This window comes from Hemicordylus capensis, chromosome 17, assembly GCF_027244095.1.
Source record: "Hemicordylus capensis ecotype Gifberg chromosome 17, rHemCap1.1.pri, whole genome shotgun sequence".
In the NCBI taxonomy this organism is placed as follows: domain Eukaryota; kingdom Metazoa; phylum Chordata; class Lepidosauria; order Squamata; family Cordylidae; genus Hemicordylus; species Hemicordylus capensis.
The window spans coordinates 12593992-12603048 of record NC_069673.1 but is presented as its reverse complement, the minus strand read 5'-3'; the positions used below and the strand labels follow the sequence as shown (position 1 = coordinate 12603048).

The 9057-nt window shown below is 45.7% G+C and overlaps 1 protein-coding gene across 5 annotated transcripts in view; it reads left to right on the top strand.

Annotated features, from left to right (window-relative positions):
- SETX (senataxin) overlaps positions 1-9057 on the top strand; it is a 52747-nt gene that overhangs the window by 4274 nt on the left and 39416 nt on the right. Inside the window, exon 1 of one of the 5 annotated variants that reach the window (XM_053281666.1) lies at positions 2503-2525. The exons of the other annotated variants lie outside the window; for them this stretch is intronic. The gene's annotated coding sequence lies outside the window, so the exon portion shown is untranslated. Of the gene's footprint in view, positions 1-2502; positions 2526-9057 lie in introns of those variants that run through there. 5 annotated transcript variants of the gene reach the window in all.

Genomic DNA, 9057 nt, shown 5'->3' with positions numbered 1-9057 from the left:
TTTCACACTTAGATTATGTGGGACTACAACCCCTGCTGCAGTTGTCATTGTGGCAGAGGGTGATAAGAGCTGTAGTCCCACTTCATCAGGGGACCCAGCTTTGAGAACCCCTGGTTAACTTAATAAAGACTGGGGAATGCCTTCAATGAAGAATGTTACTTTAATAGCTGCTTTAAGTGTGCGGAGAGAGAAGCTTTGATGTGGCTGACGGTAACAATGGGGTAAATTGTCTTCGGTGGTGAAAGCCTTCCGGAAGTTGTTGCATTGTTTGGGCAGCCCTGGGGAGGATAACGGAGACAGAAGTGATTGCTTCACTGCTGAGAACTCATCTGATTAAAGGAGAGCCCTGCAGGCTTGGAAACCTGAAATTTGCATGAATCAATTTGAATTGATTCCCTCTGAAATCATTGAACAGAGTGGCGGTTTCTTCGAATTTGCACGAAGTCAAATCAAATTTGAGTAAATTTGCTCGAATTCTCTTCGACTTTGGGCAAATTCAAATAGATTAGAATGAATCTCCCCTCTGTTCAGTGGTGTTGAATTGATTCGAATCGATTTGTTTGAATTTCGTGCACATCCCTACTTGGAAACTGGAGGCATCGGAATTCGATTATGGAACTCCCTGTCAGTGAAAACCCAACTGGCTTTTAGATGCGCACTAAACCCTTTCTGTTCCACTCTCTTTTGGGGTTGTTTTTTTTTAACCAGCTGGCATTTTGTGTTTAACTTCTCTCCTTTGTCTGGTTTCTTTCTGCTTTGTACCTTGTAATTCTCTATTGTGTTTATGAGTGTTTTAAATTTTGTCTTGTAAGCTGTGTTAGGGCCTCCTCAAGGAAGGCAGGGTACTTGTTTTTAAAACAACTGCACTGGACGAATGCAGCCTTCCAGCGGCCCACTGAAACGTCCTTGTTTTATTTCTCCCTTCTTTATTTATATTTCCCACAAAGCCAAGGAATGTTTTTTTTTTTAATAAGTATAGAAACATGCCCAATCGGATCAGAAACCTTATGGCCTGGGAAATTCTCATTTCTCATTCTGGTCTGAGAGCTGACTTACAGTAATAATAATAACTCATTCTATATGACTGTTTTTATTGTATTTTGTCAACTTGATGAGTTGGTTTCTCAGTGGGCTGATTGTCCATGATAAACTTGATCGTGACGACTGTTTTAAAAACAAGAGATACTCATCGCTTTTGAAAAACCAGAGCCTTTAATTGCCCCAGTGGGCAAATACCTGTGGTTAGGTGCTTGTTCAGAAATGCACACGGACTCACAAACCACTAATTCATGGCTTTAATTGGTGGGGAATGGTTTATGGAAGGACTGGACACAATACACAGTAGGATTTGAAACAATAGCAGTATCCCTGAAACAGTGAACGTTTAAATATTTATGCCAGCCGCACCCTACTCCTGGGCATGTTCTTTCCCCATACTTCCTTCTGTGCTATACTTCGTATTCTTGACAAATTTTCTTTGAATCTAGGAGCCAAAGCTAATTCTCAAAGTTAGAAGTCAGATAATAAGGCACACTTGAGAGAAACGGGCCTGCCTGGGACACAGAAAGGTTTCATGAAATAAATCTACCTCTGAATAGCCTAGTCCGGGATGGGCAAACCTGGCCCTCCAACTACAACCCCCATCATTAAATTGTGTCTGGGGATGATGGGAGTTGTAGTTCAACAGCAGCCGGAGGGCCCAGTTTGCCCACATAGTGCAATCACCGTAGTTACATTTCTAGGAGCCCTTGAAGCCCGGCTGAGTTGTTCTAGCTTAGAAAAAACATTCTGTTTAAGAAAAAGGCAAGGTTTCTATACACAGAAGCCGAATTCCCTCCCTGGCAGCATCTCCAAGATGAGAGAGATTCCTGCCTGCAACCTTGGAGAAGCCGCTGCCAGTCTGTGAAGACAATACTGAGCTAGATGGACCAACGGTCTGACTCAGTAGAAGGCAGCTTCCTATGTTCCTGGTTACATATGAATGGGAGACTGCATGTGTGAGCACCGTAAGATATTCTGGGACTGCTCTGGGAAGAACACCTGCATGCTTGTGTGCAGAAGGTTCCAAGTTCCCTCCGTGGCAGCATCTCCAAGATAGGGCTGAGAGAGATTTCTGCTGCCTGCAACCTTGGAGAAGCCGCTGCCAGTCTGTGTAGATCATACTGAGCTAGATGGACCCATGGTTTGACTCAGTATATGGCAGCTTCCTATGTTTCTATGAGATGCAGGGGGGTGGAGGAAGCATTTTTAAAAAAAAGACTCTAAGCCTGAAAAGTCCGAATAAGAAGTTAAGTGCAGATAGATACCTGAAAGGGAAGGGGTTGGAGACCTGTTTTCTCTCTAATTTTTGTCATCTGTGTGCAGGATGAGTTTCGTTCTGGGCAGCAGGATCAAGGCCGTGCGCGTGCACATATATTCAGATGGGGGCCTTCCTGATTCAGTCTGAGCGAGATCTAAAATTAACTGTGCAGACATCAGAAAATGTATGAAGGTGTGCACATGCGCACCCCTTAGAGAGAACATTGGTGAGGACCTTCTTCAGCTGATGTTTTCCCCTCTTGTGAAGTACCTCTCTCCTCTTCCCACATCCTGCTCATTTATCTAGCCTTGAAACTTCCCTGTATCTCTCTCTTTCTGACTCACTCGGAGGATAGGAATGCAACTCCTCCTCCTACTTTCCGCTTCTCCCACAGGAAGATCTCCTCCCTTACTGCCTTGTTTCCAAACTGGGGAATGCCCCTCGCAGTTCTTGGTTCCTTTTTGAAAATCCGAACGGTCTCCTCTCCCTGTGCTGGTGTTTTGTTGCCATCATCCCTAACCCTCCCTAGCCTCAGTGCATGCCAGAGGTTAGATTGTGAGCCCTTTGGGGACAGGGATCCATCTCATTTATTTCATCTTATTATATCTTATTTATTTGTCTGGGATTGATTCAGTGCCGTCAAGTTGGTGTGGACTCTTAGCGACCCCATAGAGCAGGGATTCTCAATGTTGGGTCCCCAGATGTTATTGGACTTCAACTCCCATAATCCCCAGCCCCAGAGTCCTTTGGTTGGGGATTATGGGAGCTGAAGTCCAATAACATCTGGGGACCCAACGTTGAGAATCCCTGCCATAGAGAGATTCCCTCCAGGATGGTCTGTCTTCCACTTGGCCTTCAAGGTCTCTCCGTGGTGCATTCCTTGCTGTCGTGATCGAGTCCATCCACCTGGCTGCTGGTCGTCGTCTTCCTCTCTTGCCTTCCACTTTCCCCAGGTTTAGTATACATGTACTAAAATACCTCCCTCCAGGAAATTAGAGTTAATCATAGGTAAAGCTAATCCTCAGTAGTGCAGTCTCCCACTTCTAAGATTTCCTGCTACTAATTGAGTTAGCCCTGAGGGTTAACACTTTAGGATTAGATCAGATCTCAAAGGGTGAGCCTCACGCCAACAGTGTCCTCGACCCCTAGGCAATCCAGCCTATCTGAATCTCCCCAAACAATAGACTCTGCCTCAAGAGACTCTTTCTCTGCCACACAGATAAGGAATTCTCACTCTAGAAAAGTAATCTCACTCCCTTTTTCTGAGGACGAGGAATGTTGAAGATGCTCAACCCTTTCCTCAAGTGATCCCCCTCCTGATGAGACCCCCTCAAGATGAGAGTAATCAGTTTGAGAGCACAAGACCCTCTGGTCCAAGCCAGCGCTTTGAGCAGTCCAAGATGGTGTAGTGGTTAGAGCGTTGGTCTAGGACCAGGGAGAGCCGGGTTCAAATCCCCTTTCAGCCATGAAGCGCGCTGGCTGACTCTGGGCCAGTCATGCATCTCTCAGCCTAACCTACCTCACAAGGTTGTTGTGGGGATAAACATAACCATATATACCGCTCTGGGCTCCTTGGAAGAAGAGTGGGCTATAAATGTAATAAATAAACAAATCAAATAAAGCTTGAGCACCCAGAGAGAGAGAGAGAGTGTGTGTTTATGGACCAGTGTTCTCTCTAATTTTTTTTCATCCGTGTGCGGAATGAGTTTTGTTCTGGGCGGTTTCAAGGCAGTGTGTGTCCACGTGCATTCAGAGTGGGGCCTTCTCAATCTGAGTGGGATCTAAAATTAAATCTGAGTGGGATCAATCTGAGCGGACATAAAAAACGTATGTACGCGTGCATGTTCTTTAGAGAGAACACTGTTGTGTGGAGTGCTCCGAGAGACCACACTAGTCTCATCCATCCACCCCATTGCAACGTCCGGAGAGGGCCTGGCTCCGTCTTCTTAATTTCTGCTTAAAAATAGTGTTCTTCTCATCTGGGTTTGATGTTTCACCTTGACTGACAGCTTTCAATCCACTTGGAGCAGTCTTTTGCAGGATACGCTTGGCACATAAGGGTTTTCTCCTTAATCTCCTTGGGATACTACAAGGTTAAACAGATTCTCAAGCAATGTATCTGAGATCGTGAACGACAGGGTGGATAAAAATCAATGGTTTTTTTAAAAAAATTAATAAAAATCAGATTTTTTTGGATTTGAATCGGATTTTTAAAATAAAATGCTTTTTGAGGAAAAAAATCTATCTTAAGATAGTTTTCTATTTAAGATACATTATAGTCCAAAGGTATTCATCTTGAAATAAGGATTAGTTTTTAATTATGTAGCATGAGGCTGTATATATGCAATGTTTAAATTTTTTGGTAAGTGAATTCTATTAATCCATTCACAATGTCATGCTCTTCCAGAGATTTCTGTAAGATTATTTTGGGCAATTTTTCTATCTAGAAGAGGACCAAAAATGAAACCTTCATCTGGTTGTAAATATTAAGATTATACCAGCAAGAATGAGTCTTTATGTAAAAAAAAAAAAAAAAAAAAACCCACCCATGATTTAAATCTAGTCTTCCTGACTAGTGATTTAAATCGATTTGATTTAAATCAAATCTTCCAGTGCACCACAAGAAATAAATAAAAAGAGCATTTTGCTGTGGGAAGCCCGTGCTTCGGAATCTGTGATACATTCCCTTATGTGGAACGCCTTAAAGAGGACTTCTGTTTCAGATCCAGCCAGAGAGAGAGAGAGAGAGAGAGACCGCATGGTACCATTTAATTGGGATGTTGGTAGACAGGCCTGCTAATGGATCTTAGGTTACAGGTCGTGGAATGTGGGGAGGAAGGGATTCCTTCTGTCTGTGTCTTGTTAAGCTTGGTACCTGGCCGTACCATGCATTATTAAGAAGAAAGGACCCGTGGGCTGGTGGGATTGAGCACTCATGAGCTTGTCAAAGTTTGGAGGGAAGTAAATTATTGGCCAGGGTGCCAGACATGCCATGCCTCTGAAAACTAGATCGTTCCCTCTGTTTTGGGAGCGTATCTTTTTATCCGGTTGAGATTTCCTTTTCTGGAGCAGATGTGCTTTCCCCACCGGTACCAAATTGTCAACAGTTCCCTGTCCTCCCCCCGCCACCGCTCTCCTGTCTACCTTCAAACACTGGGAAACTGAGACTCCCACTGGGAGACGTTCTGCATCTCCAGGGCGGCAGCTAGACATCTCTGAACGGGAACCAGGGGAGGCTTGAACCGCACTGCAAACTCTGTCGGCATCGTAGAAGGCGAAACCCTGAAGGCTGTTTGAGGACAGATGTTGCATTGCTTCCGAATAGCTCAGTGGCGATGATGTTAAATTCCTGGAAACAGGTTCCATTGAAATCCAGGAGGTGAGCCTGTGGGCATGTCGGCACGGAGTCAGGCTTGAGGAGAGTGAGATGTGCTGCGTTGTGCACCCACATCCTAGAATTGCTCGTGCTGAAAGGCAGACGTTGGTTTTGTGGGTCGGCACTGTCAGGAAAGAGAACAGCCGCGGGTGATGTGTGTTGCAAGAGTGTGTGGTTTTGTCTTTGCACCCGTTACATAACGCCGAAGGCGCCCTGCAGGGATTTTGTTTTGAAAAGAGCAAGAACGCCCATTGCCACACCTGCAGTCTAGGAAAGCCAAGCCCAAAAGGAAAGCAGAAGGCAAAGGGAAGGGGAGCGGAGGAGAGGCAGAGGTCAGAAGTCCAGGTCTGATCCAGGACTGAGAAGTCCAGGTGGTTGTAAGGAGGGAGAGGAGTGGATGTTGGGAGGCAGGAGGGAGGGGAGTCGTGGGGTGAAATAGAGGGTGTAACCTGAGAGCCAAGAGGAAGGTCTTTGGAGAGGAGAGCCTCAGAAGACCAGACCACAACTATGGGGAAGCCGTGCATGAAACCAGTTCCTCTCCAGCAGTCTCTGTTTTCTTTTTTGTCTCTGGATCTTTGACTTCTTGACTTTTATGTCCTAAGACTTGCTTACCCCTCCAGCCCTTAGGCAACTAAGAGGACAATATTGAACAATATCCCTTTTTCTCAGCCTCAGGGTTTCTATTTGGCCTTAAGTTTCAGTTGTGCCCACACTTTGGGTGTCAGTTTCCTTGGCTTACCTTCTAACCTTTGGCTGAAATTGACCAACGTCTCACACATTCTTAGAACAACAACAACAAAAAGAAGAAGCAGGGTTTTACAACTAAATACAAATTTGATCAGATACCAAACAGAAGAACCTGTTCCACTCCTTCAGTCTTCTTAGGAGACCTTTTAAAAAAGCTCCCCCCCCAAAAAAACCCAACAAAACAAAAACCCAGTATATTTTTCTCTCTTCATGACTTCAAGACCATCTCCTTGGGACAAGAGGGTTTTTCCTTTTGAGAATATCTTTTCTGCGTGAGGGTTTTTCCTTTTGAGAATATCTTTTCTGCTTTCCGAATCGGCACCCTTTCCCTTTTTCTTGGCTTGATGGTCCCTCTGCAGGCAGCGAATTGTAGCCAGAGCCCTGGATATCTTAGAAGTACATTGCTGGATTTCCCGGTAGCTATGACCTTGCATGAAAACTTTTTAAATGGAAGGGCAGGTAAGGGGGATGTGCAGAAGTAGGGTAGAGCTTGTCGGAAGAATTATTTTTGTAGCTAGGGATTACTTTGCATTGTAACATATTCAGATGCTTTGTGCACTCATCTTCCCACTGTTCGTGGATGCCAGGGCTGCACCTGTTGGACTACAACTCTCATCATCTCTCACTGTTGGCCACTGTGGCTGGGCATGATGGGAGCTGTAGTCTACAAGCCGCTGGGGCAGCCTGATGTATGCTTTATTTGACATGCCAGTTCATCAGCTCTCAAGGGTCGGTCTTTTGTTAAGGGGTTATCTGCTTTAAGTTTCAGTGATGTTGCTATTTTATCTCCCCTTGTGAGTGCATTGGATCAACAAGTTGCTGCTAGGTCTTTTCAGGGAAACCTATGTGCCAGTGCTTCTTGTGTGCTCCTTCCAGATTGTGCATTTAGCCCATGGGGTCAATGAACGGTCATCCACACCTGCAGGGAAGGTTATTTCATGGGCATTGGCCCATACAGGTGCATTTTGCACCATCTACAATCGTGGGAAATGCACTAGCTGCGGGAGGAGTGCTAATACTGTGTTTCCACTGAATCCAAGACTTGTTTCCCCCCCATATTTTTTGATATTAGAAATTAGGAGGTTGTCTTGAAAGGGACTCTGAATTTAAGACAACCTCCTAATTTCTAATATCAAGAAATATGGGGGGAAAACAAGTCTTGGATTCAGTGGAAACACAGTAAATGAGTAAATGCAGATATAACCTGTATTTAACTTCTTCTTCTTAAGGGGGTCATCTTGAATTCAGAGTTGTCTCCGATTCGGGTAAATACAGTTGGTAAAGAGAGCAGTCTCGGATGTTGTGAGCACAGACTGAGAGAGGAGAGCTGGTCTTGTGGTAGCAAGCATGCATTGTCCCCTTTGCTAAGCAGACTCCCTTCAGACTCCATCGGGGCATATCTACCATCTATTTGACAGTCATGTCCTTATCTCCAATGTCTGTAACTAAGGCCGGCCTAATGGCCAGCCCAACATTGCAACATGAGCTTAGGAAGCTGCCATATACTGAGTCAGGCCCTTGGTCCATCTAGCTCATTGTTGTCTTCACAGACTGGCAGCGGCTTCTCCAAGGTGGCAGGCAGGATTCTCTCCCAGCCCTGTCTTGGAGATGCTGCCAGGGAGGGAACTTGGAGCCCAGGGGCGTAGCAAGGTTGGAGGGGGGCCCAGAGACAAGATTTTGAAATGGGCCCCTCGCTGATATACACACACACACTTCACAATATCTAGTGCACTCACACTCACATCCCCATTGTGAATATCTAGTTCACATTGAATCTAGTTTTTAAACTCTCTGCTCCTGCCGTTCTCCAAGAGACTCAACATAATTCATAGGGGGTGCAACATGGGCGGGTGGGGAGTGATGTGATGTGCCTCGGGGGGGGCAAGACGACTGCCCCCCCTCTTGCCTAAGGGTAGTTACGCCCCTGTCGGCACCTTCTGCACGCAAGCAAGCAGGTCCTGTGCTCAGAGGCTGCGTCCCTTGTGCACAGCTTTTAAAATATACTTTCTAGACAGACGGGAGGGAGACAGACAACTAAGAAGTGTCATGAAAACAAGCCACAACTTTATTGGAAGAGGAAGAAGTGCTGCGGCCGGAAGAGCTCGTGTCGGCTCCTCAGGGCCAACCTGTATAGCCAGAGAACAAGCCCTGAGGACAAGCGTCCTGAGTGAGAGGAGGAGGAGGAGGAGGAGGAGGAGGAGGAGGAGGAGGAGGAGGAGGAGGAGGAGGAGATATAGGGGCTCCTATAGGTTCCCATCCCTTAAAAGAGTTGGGGTTTCAAGAATTTTTTTTGGGGGGGGGCTTTTGTTCTCTAAGGGGCTCGTGAAGCAGAGTTTTGAGTCACTATATGTGGTGAGAAGGTGCAATTCAGAGGGTCCGGGCCTACCATTTCAGCCGGATTGGCTGAAGGACATTAAATCAAGCAGGAGAACTGTGAGGTTCCTGGGAAATTTCTGGGAAGAGAATCTGTCGTTTTGGACACGGTTGTTAAAGCCTGTGTTATTTTTAAGTGTGTGTTTGTGTGTTTGTATTTGTGTGTGTTTCCTCTAACAGGGATTCCCAGATGTTGTGAACTGCAACTCCCAGAATCCCCGGCTGCCATGGCTTCTGCTTGGGCATTATTTCAGGTCAAGGT